Consider the following 11,277-nt stretch of genomic DNA (forward strand, 5'->3'; position numbering starts at 1 on the left):
TTATCCACTTTGGTTGTAAAAACAGAAAGGCAGATTATTATCTGAATGGTGATAGATTGGGAAAAGGGGAGGTGCAATGAGACCTGGGTGTCCTTGTACACCAGTCGCTGAAAGCGAGCATTCAGGTGCAGCAAGCAGTTAGGAAGGCGAATGGTATGTTGGCCTTCATTGCAAGAGGATTTGAGTAGAGGAGCAGGGATGTCTTACTGCAGTTATACAGGGCCTTGGTGAGACCACATCTGGAGTATTGTGTGCAGTTTTGGTCTCCTTATCTGAGGAAGGATGTCCTTGCCATGGAGGGATTGCAACAAAGTTTACCAGACTGATTCCTGGGATGGCAGGACTGACGTATGAGGAGAGATTGGGTCGACTAGGCCTATATTCACTAGAGTTTAGAAGAATGAGAGGTGATCTCATCGAAACATATAAAATTCTAACAGGAGACAGACTAGATGCAGGGAGGATGTTCCCGATGGCTGGAGAATCCAGAACCAGGGGTCACAATCTCAGGATACAGGGTATGCCATTTAGAACCGAGATGAGGAGAAATTTCTTCACTCAAAGGGTGGTGAACCTGTGGAATTCTCTACCACAGAAGGCAGTGGAGGCCAAGTCATTAGATGTACTCAAGAAGGAGATAGATATATTTCTTAATGCTAAAGGGATCGAGGGATATGGGGAAAAAGCGGGAACAGAGTACTGAGATAGACGATCAGCCTTGATCATTTTGAATGGCGGAGCAGGCCCGAAGGGCCGAATGACCTACTCTTGCTCCTATTTTCTATGTTTCTATGAAAAATGTTCTATTTGTTCCCATACCAGTTTTGTTTTTGCTGTAAATTTAAACAAAACTTTTGTTCACTTCATTTGTGTGTTTTCAAATGGAAAAAAAGTTCAGTGGATTTACAGTGAATAGTTTAACAGTGTGAAGATTTCACAGATGTTGCTGTCACACAGACAATAAAGTCTGCTGTTCAGCTACACGGAACAAGTACAGTAGTCGCAATATGCATTTAATTCAAATGGAGACGGAGCCTTTCTCTGCTTAAGTGTGCAATTAACTCTAATTGTTCTTCCCATATGCAATACCCATTGGATGTGAGTGTGGATAAAGTTTTAAAAGCTAAATAAGACAACAAAAAAACTTTTTTTTCCCGTTTTGCTGATGTTCTCCCATTCTCTCATGATGTTGACTGCTGCTGACTCTGGTTCCATTGGCATCTAATGGTACCTTTTCCAGGTAATTGTTTTTCATTTGAATCTAAATAGTGAATGTTCACAGCTATTTGACTGGGGTGGGGGGGGTGGGGGGGGGGGCGGGGGGGGGGCGGGGGGGGTGGTGGTGGTGAGGGGAGCATCACAGAATGAGTCTAATCCTGCATTTACCCAACAAGCAGTTTTCAGCAGGGGTCATGGCAAAGAAATTGGGAGCAGGAACCTTGTTTGGTTTCTTTCCTCTCTCCAGCTCAGAAGTGCTCAGGCCAGTTGTAGCATCTTTATTGCAACCTTGGCCGAGATCAGCCCAGACTAGGAATCGAATTTGGAACCTTCTGGCCCACGTGGGTCAGTTACTCACTGCCTCTATAAACTCAATTATCAGGGGAAGTTAAGAATCTTTTTGGAAACCATTTTTCCCCTCCATTATGCTTGATAAATGAATACATTTTAAAATAAACTTTTGTTTGTTGCCGTGGCTTGAAAGCCTTGTGGATCTCCAGCATATTAACTTCAGATGGACATTACGCATGAAGAGAAATAATGAATGATAATTATGCAGTGTAGCAAGGAAAGGCTGAATTGGGAGGTTGGGAATATATTTCACAGATGGTCACACTTCTGTAGCACACACTCTGCACCGCGCATGCTGGGAAATGTCTCATAAAATCGACACTGAAAATGACAATTACAATGATTCTTAGGAGCCGTTGAGGGTTCTGCTCAGTGAGGCAGAGTGACCTTACTTTGGTGAAACTCACTTATAAGAACTCATCCTTTTCAGGACATTCCCTGGGTTATTTTTCCATTAACTTGCATGTTTAATTTGCCCTATTAGAAGAAAATTACTATCATAATTTGTAACCTCCATAAGCACAACTGTTACCAGATGCCATGTTTCATCACAATGCATTCTGACAGCCAGCTGTTCTCACTTCAATAGCTTTTTCTTAAAATAAAAGGGATCTGTAGGTTCTGGATTCTTCTTCCTGCAAACATTATTAAAAGCATACATAGGACAGGAGTAGGCCATTCAGCCCCTTGAGCCTGCTCTGCCATTCAGGTTGATGGCTGATTTGTACATAGAATGTACAGCACAGAAACAGGTCATTTGGTCCAACTGGTCTATGGCAGTGCTTATGCTCCACACAAGCCTCCTCCCATTCTACTCCATCTAACCCTATCAGCATATCCTTCTATTTCTTTCTCCCTCATGTACTTACCTAGCTTCCCCTTAAATGTAACTCAACTCCATTATCTGTCTTTGCTCCAAAGGGTATCCTTTGTTACCCTTACCCAACAAAAACCTATCGATCTCAAGTTTTGAAAGTTTCAATTGATCCAGCATTCACAGCCTTGAGCTTTCCAGATTTCCACTACCCTTTGTATGAAAAAATGCTTCCAGATTTCACTCCTAAATGGCCTAACTCTAATTTTAAGATTATGCTCTCTTGTTCATTTTAAATACCTTGATTAGATCATCCTTCATCCTTCTAAACTAATCAAGGGAATACAATCTAAGTTTATGCAACCAGTCCTCATAATTTAACCCTTTAAGCCCTGGTATCATTCTGGTGAATTTGCGCTGTACCTCCTCCAAGGCCAATATATATTTTCTGAGGTTCAGTGCCCAAAACTGAACACAGTACTCCAGATGAGGTCTGACCAAGGCTCTGTAAAACCGAAGCATAACTTCATGCCTTTTGTATTTCATCCAACATTCCATTAGCCTTTTTGATTATTTTTTGCACCTGTGCACTAGGGGTGTTTAGTGATTTGTGTGCATGGACACCTAAATCCCTCTGCTCCTCCACAGCTCCTAGTCTCTCACCATTAAGAAAATATTCTGCTTTGTCTTTCTCAGATCCAAAGTAGATGACCTCACACTTCCCCACGTTGAACTTCATCTGCCATAGTTTTGCCCACTTACCTAGTCTGTCCATGTCCCTTTGTAACTTCCTGTTCCCATCTACTTACCGTGCCTCCTAACTTAGTGCCAACTGAAAACTTGGATATATAACTTTCTGTTCCCTCATCCAAGTCATTAAAATATATGGTGAAAAGCTGAAGCCCCAGTACAGATTCCCGGGGAACAGCACATGTCACATCCCGCTAATCAGAGAACGTTCTCTTTATCTACTCTCTGTCTCCTACCTTCCAACCAATTAACGACCCATGTCGCAAGGTTATCTCAAGTTCCCTGCACTCTCATTTTTGTAAGGAGTCGTACAACACCAGGTTATAGTCCAACAGCTTTATTTGAAATCACAAGCTTTCAGAGCTTTGCTCCTTCGTCAGGTGAGTGAAAATAGTCTCTTGGGCAGAATCTTATCAAATGCCTTCTGGAAGCCCATATAGACATTCCCCAATCCACCGTAGAATCAAAGAAAATTTACGGCACAGAAGGAGGCCATTCAGCCCATCGTGTCCGCGCTGGCTCAGAAACGAGCCACCCAGCCTAATCCCACTTTACCGCATTTGGTCCATAGCCCTGCAGGTCACGGCTCTTCAGGTGCACATCCAGGTATTTGTTAAATGATTTGAGGGTTTCTGCCTCTCCCACCCTCTCAGGCCGTGAGTTCCAGACCCCCACCACCCTCTGGGTGAAAACATTTTTCCTAATTTCCGCTCTAATCCTTCTACCATTCACTTTAAATCTATGCCCCCTGGTTATTGAATCCTCCGCTAAGGGAAATAGGTCCTTCCTATCCACTCAATCTAGGCCCCTCATAATTTTGTACACCTCAATCAAATCACCCCTCAGCCCCCTCTGTTCCAAAGAAAACAACCCCAGCCTATCCAATCTGTCACCATGCTAGTGATCGCCTAAAAAAAAATCTTGAAATTGCCTCTTATGTCTATCCTGTAAAATGCTGTAATATTAGCAAAAGCAATCTATCACTGTTAAAGTCGTAATCTAAAACACCGTTTAAATGGCATTTGTATATGGCATGTTTGAGCACATTCTAGGCCGATACTTCATTGCAGTACTGAGGGAATGCTACATTGTTGGGGGTGCTGTCTTTTTTGGATGAAATGTTAAACTGAGGCTCTGTCTGACTGTTTAAGTGAACTTAAAAGATCCCATGGCACTATTTGAAAAAGAGCAGGAGAGCTCTCCCAGTGTCATAGTAAACATTTATCTTGCAACTTAACAACACCAAAACAGATTAACCGGTCATTTATCTTATTGTTGTCTGTGGGATCTTGCTGTGCACAAAATTCCCACCACATTTGCCTACATAACAAAGCAGCTACACTTCAAAAAAAAAACTTAATTGCCTGTAAAATGCCTTGAGATGTTCTAAGGTCATGAAAGGTGCTAAATAACTGTAAGTTCATTCTTTCTTTCCTTCATGTTCAGAAGAAGATGAATAATGACAGGTGAAGGCTTAAGCAAGATAAAACTAAAATTTTCCTATGACCCAAATGGAATTGAGCAACAACTCCCGAATATCAATTCAACATTTTAATATTGGAATAAGAATTGTAATAATGCAGCCATTGTCATGTGGAATAATGAATGTTGTGATCAGCCTTGGTTCTACATCTCATTGCCTCAACGTAACAACTGTACTGATTTCATCTGGTGCATTGTGCCAAGTTTAAAATGTTGTCCCAATGCCTTTATTAGCATATAAACTTAGTAAGCCGCCATTGTTCACAGTAAGTTGTCCCTTTAAGACCAAAGTCTAATTGTTATTAAGTAAACACATGCTTTGGTCAATCAGAATTCAGTTGTTGTTTGGTCAGGGAATTTGGAAAATTTGGAAAATGCTTGTAAGTTCAGGCTGGAGGTCAGAACCACCTTGTTTAAATGACTCTTTTCTTTAAAGTTTTTTTTGTATCTGGAGTATGACATCTAGATTTTACTAGATGTACCATTTTTATCTGTATGCTATTGGATTTCCCATGCCATTGCACACTGTAAATTGGATTGGGTGCTGTTTTATAAGGTCCAGAGTATTAAATGATGTAATGCACAATGTATTATTCTGTTAAGGTGGATCTTTAAGGCCATAAAGTCTAATAGTTGGAAAATAAACACAGATTAAGGTCAATTAGAGTTTAATTGTTTGGGTTGGGAATTTTGCAAATTGGAATGGGCTTGTCAGTTTCAGACTGTAGTTCAGAAGTGCCCAGCATTTTAAGGTGGTTTTGCATTTGTAACATCTGGAGTGTGATGCCTGCGTGCACTGGATGTACCATATTTTATATAATACTAGTCGATCTCCCATGACATTGCTTATGAGTAGTGCAGAGCTGAGAGTGTTCTGCACTCCAGCTTTAAAAGTATAAGGGCAACTGTGAATAGTGATATATGTAGAGTTAGCCAAGAGAAAAAATATGCAGCAGAGATAGCATGAGACGTGGGGAGCAAAGCAGAATGACTAACTCAATGTAACTACTTGCTTGAATGGGTGCAGAAGGAGAGAAACAGGATGTGTGGGCTGTGGATAAGGGTGGGTGAAATTTTCTAATCGTTTTGATTGAAAGGGAACACAGATTCAGAGTTTGGTTTGATGGTTCAAAAATTGAAAAAAATGTGTAAATGATTGAAAGGGAATATAACTGCTACAGAGTGAAGTGTGCTTCTTTGTTTTAGTTGGTATTGTGGTAGGGGGGAAGTGGGACCACAAAAGGTATTTTAAGGTTGAGCTTTCTCCCTGAGATTTGACTAACAGTTTTGGTTTCATTGTGCAAGAGTCAGCAGAAATTATCTGGTTAAGGAGCACCTTGTTGCAGATCCATCCCTTGTCTGTGTGTTTGAGAGTTGGCTGATCTTAGGCTGGCGACCAGTAGGATACTGCAATGGGTTTCAGCAATCCTGGGCTTAGGAGGGGAACAAAATCCACCAGGGATCCAATTCATCATCATTGTCCAGTATCCCCTGCTGGAAAGTACATGAGTATGGATGCCATGTGAGAACTGGTTCAGGATTGTCTGTGATAACCCTATGTTGGAATAGCCTCCTGACTTTCACTGTCTAAGCTCATGCTAGAAGAATGGAAATTTGAGCAAGGTACGAGAGGATGACTGGGGTGCATGTAACCATATTGTAGCAGGAGCCAGCCCCTTCATTTGTGGAGGACAAGCTGTTACATAAATCCCCTCAGGTGCAATATACCCCAGGGTTTGCTTATGTGGAAACAAAGCATCATGGAATTTGTAATTTTTACATCCAACTTTGCCTTGATTCGCTCAATGATATTGCAATGTCAGTAGTGTTTCTCTTGTACATGCATGGGATGAACATAAGTATTTCCTATTGCCTAAGTGTCCAACTATATTTGCATAATATTGTCTGTGTGAATGGCTGAGGGTTCATTCATCTAGTATCAGTATATTGAATTGCTTCTCCCACTATCATTGTTTCTGGAAACATCTTACAACCTGCCAGATAGCACATAGCATCCAATCAATAGTCAGTGCAAATTAAGAAATGTCAGCATTTCAGTACATTGTCACACCAGCAAAGTGACAGAGTGTTCACAGCTCCACCATCCAAATCAATAACTTATCACAGTATTCAGAGTGTAACTTCCTGGTGATGTCAACAGAACTACCATTATAATCCACTCCCAGCCTAAGGGGTCAAAGATGGCTGCGAATTTCCACAGAATTATAGAAGATGATTTTCTAAAAGCCCTTTAGACATTTGTGTAGGACTGTAAATATCTTCACATACTGTCCAAACAGGAATTTGCATTTAACAATATGCAGCATATTACCAATGGTTAGTTGGCACCCAATCAGAAACTAGTTACTATTTTGATCAACCACATCAACAATTCACTTTAAATATGCTGACGAATGTTAACGAATGCAAATAGATATGGCACCATATGATATGGGCGGTGAAGGTGCAAAGTGAAGTCCAGAAGATCATAGAGGCAACCAAGTTTCTCTGAACCCAATTTGAATTGGTTATGTAAATTTAAAGCCGCAATCGTGTTAACAATGAGTAGATAGCAGTGTCTGTGTTCCAGTGTATGTGTGCATACAAGTAATATTTTACATTTTGCCCCTTATATTTCTATGGAGCAATTGTCTTCATCTGGCTCCACTCCACTCCTTCAAGTGGCTGTAATCAACTATGAGGATACTGCTGAAGCACTGGAGGGTGAACAATCTACTAGTGAGGAGTAGTTGTGTCCGGCCACTGAACAAGATCAACCCAAGAAGTGGAGAGTTTGGTTTTGTGCGATATTACATCACGGAGTTTGGAAACTGTAGCGGATGGTGGATCTGGTATGCAATTCTCGTGCATCGCAAACATTTTTCATCATAAACCACTATGATATTTAATGGCCAGGTCTGAAGTGAAGGGATGATAGGAAGATGCGGAGGAATGGGTCAAAGGTATTGCTCTGTTTTTGGCAACATTGACATGACATTGAAGATCTGTACTGGGCCTGAAAGAGAGGAACTCACAATCTGTTGTGAAGTATTGAGAAAACTCGTCACTTGTGACAGATCTTCCATCAGGCCTGAATAGAGGATTTTCACTGGCAGACAAGGAGACACATCAGCCACACAAAGCAGATGCAGACCTTTGCCCCCTCCCCACCATGTTCAATATCTTGAAGCCTTGCTATGGAGGGCAATGCTTACTGAAGCAGGCTATGGGCAATGTCCTAGATGTGCACATAGTTTGCCTGCATAATATGGAATGTTAGTTGGCAGAGCATATGGTCTCTTGTCTGATTTCTCACAACATTAGTGTGAATCCAACAATCCTCTTCCACATAGCAACAGGAATTAACTGTTCTGAGTGCCTTGAGTCAGCTGAAACTTTTAAATGATATTTCTTGACCTAGTATCCACTCATCCAGTGACTGAAATGATTTTGCCTCCCCTCTTCCAGGATACCACCCTGTGGAACACCATTGGACAAAAGAGTCCTCCTAGAGCCTGCTGGTCAAATTTGTTTTAATTTTTGGAATTGTTTTTTACAGTTAATTCATTATGCAGTTTTATGCTAAACAGCTGTGTGAGACTATCACAGTTTGATTAGCACTGTTTATCTTTTGCACATATTTTTGCTCTGAATTAAGTTGCACCGACAGTCATTGTATGACATATATTTAAGCACTTGTGCATAACACCTATTCAATTGAACAAATACTACAGATTGTGCTGGAAAGAATGACATTTAATCCTTTACTTTCCAATTTCTTGTACCATTCCTTTTTTTTTCTAGCTGTAGGTTTTACGTCTCCAATGGTTTCTTTTTGCTCTCCAGTTATCCTTTCAAACTTGGCTCATGTTCCTGTAACTGTTTGTTGGATACTTGTATGGAGGCTCTCCTGATGGCTCAGTAAGTTTACCCAGTGAGTAGTTGAATCATACAGTTCCCAGGTTGGATCTCTGGTCATGTGCTGAGTTAGTTGATCTTAGCTGAGGTAGATGTACGGCCATTACAATTGGTCTCAGCTGAGTTAGGGAGGTCAGGGTTTCTGCTTTTGATTGCTATCCAGTGACCCCCTACTGGAGTTACACATGTGTGGATGACAGGTGAGGACAGGATGCCTCCTGCAGTTGTATAGCCTGATTGTACTCATTGTGGAGGCCACTTGGGCGAGGTGAGAGAAGGTGACCAGTGTCTGTGGAACTGTGCCCCTGCAAGATGTCAATATCTTTGGGAGTGGGGGAAAAAAATGGTGAAGAAAATTGCAAGAAAGGTGATATTTGCATAGAGGATGTCCTGCCTGTTGCAAATTGCAAAAATTGAATTATTTCCGCCATAGAAATTTTTTAGGTGTCCATTTTACGTATGTTAAAAATCTTGCATCTCTGCGCACTTCCTACCTACAAAACCCTACTTCCTACTGTCACATTTTTATCATACTTGTACCATCATAAAATCTATATCCACATTTATAATGGAAACCATCTACGCAAACTTGATACATTGTAATTACACCCTCATTCCAATGGTGGCACTATAGCACCTTAGTTTTGCATTCCTCAGCTCTTTACCCTTTACTGCAAAGAAACTCCTATACTCAAACTATGCTTCCTAAATTGCCCTAAGTTTGCTATTTAACTATAAATCTATTACATATTAAAACAGTCGAGTAATCGCAACAATCTAATAGTACTTCTTCTATGCGTGGGGCTTCGAGGGTCACATTATGTGACTCATGGAGTACAGTGGGGCTTAACTAATGTTACTGTGACAGCTCCACTATATTGACCCAGTAGAAGGTTGTGACTGCTGACACTTCCTACCTTAAGTTTTGACTCTGCCTCCTTTCCCCCCTCGGTTAGTGTTCAAAATGACAGTCATTGGACAGTCCCACACTCTGTCAGAATTTTCAACCTTCAACATAGCGACCTTTTGAAAACTGGATTGGCCTTGCAGGCGGAACAATGCAGATTCACCAGAATGATACCAGGGCTTAAAGGGTTAAGTTATGAGGGCGGGTTGCATAAACTTGGCTTGTTTTCCCTTGAGCTTAGAAGATTGAGGGGTAAGTTAATTTAGGTGTTTAAAATGACAAAAGGATTCGATAGAATAGATACAGAGAGGCTATTTCCTCTGGTGGGACAATCCAGAACAAGGGGGCACAATCTTAAAAATTAGAGCCAGGCCATTCAGGAGTGAAATCAGGAAACGCTTTTTCACACACGTGGACTTGACTCGTTGCGTGCAATATCATGGGAGATTGACAAGTTAATATAATACATCATCAACAGGAATTGTTAGACATATGGTCAACACTAAGGGTCGGCATGGTGTGCAACTCACTCATTTTCATTGACACATTCTGACTGACAGTAAAAATTGGCTTTCACTGCCCTGATTTTTCCAGCACTGATATTAAGTCCTGTTCCAAGTATGACTTATGGTCCCAGGTGCATACATTACATACTTTATGGAAATTACAGCATTACAAAAGTTAATTGGATTTGCCACTCAATGATTTGCTTACTTGACGCTTTTAACCCACTGGCATAATAGCTTTACTGCAGTGTTAAACCAATGCTGGAAATTGGAAATGAGTGTAAATTCTGCCCTCATACATTTTTACGTCTATACAGGCATGGCGGTAAATTGTAATATGGTTTGCTGACACACGGATTATTAACCCGCTGTGAAATATTATTAACCAACAGTTAACACACAAATGAAATTCCTCTGTCCATTACTTTAATTACAGTTTTAACGCATTTAAAATAACTAAATTAATATCTTCATTAAAATAATAGACACAGGGGCTTTATGTAAGTAGGTTTGCACATCCGCTACTAATATTGCAGTGTGGTTGCAATAACCATCATGTTTCTGTTATCTGGTTTGTAATAGGCAGCTCTATCATTAAAACAAGACTATCTAGATTTTTAAAAATATATGCTTTCTGTATTACATAAGTTAGGCTTTCTTTGTCATCATTAACTTCTGAATAATTCTTGCCTGTAGCAGCCAGCCTAATGCCATTTGAGCTGTTTCCTTCAATTTACATAGAGTATCCTCTGGTAACCGAAGCACCCCTGATAATAAGCAAATGTCCTGATATACTGTGACACCAATTTATAACCAACAACATAACAATGTCTTAAGCAAACAGAAAAAAGATCTCCACAGTAAACTACAACAATTTACTAAACAAGAAGCAGCTTGGGTTGGTAAAGGGTAGGCCCAAGAGCAATAATTCATTTTACTAGAAATCTGCAGTGCCTAGATAAGGGCATTCCCTGGAAATTCGTTTTGCCTGCCTAGATTACTGAGAAATTTATGTGTTATCAGAATTATTTTGAAGGACTCGATTAACTGAGTGACACAGAGCTGCCACTTGAGGGCAGTAGAACTTCATTTGCTGAAATAGCTGAAAGGCAGATTAATCATAATGGTATCTTCCTGTTGCGGTTTCAGGGTAAACTAGCTTATTAGTAAAACGCAAGTGCTGTCTGTCTTTGTACCACCTTGGAGCTATCACTAATAGTGTAATAATGCTGCTATGACAAGATTCTTTTTTTAGAGTTATAAAAAAAAACTGTCTGCTTTGCCATTTTTGACATGTTCAGTTACTGGGATAACCAGGATTATGGTGCGAG

This window comes from Heptranchias perlo, chromosome 30, assembly GCF_035084215.1.
Source record: "Heptranchias perlo isolate sHepPer1 chromosome 30, sHepPer1.hap1, whole genome shotgun sequence".
NCBI lineage: Eukaryota > Metazoa > Chordata > Chondrichthyes > Hexanchiformes > Hexanchidae > Heptranchias > Heptranchias perlo.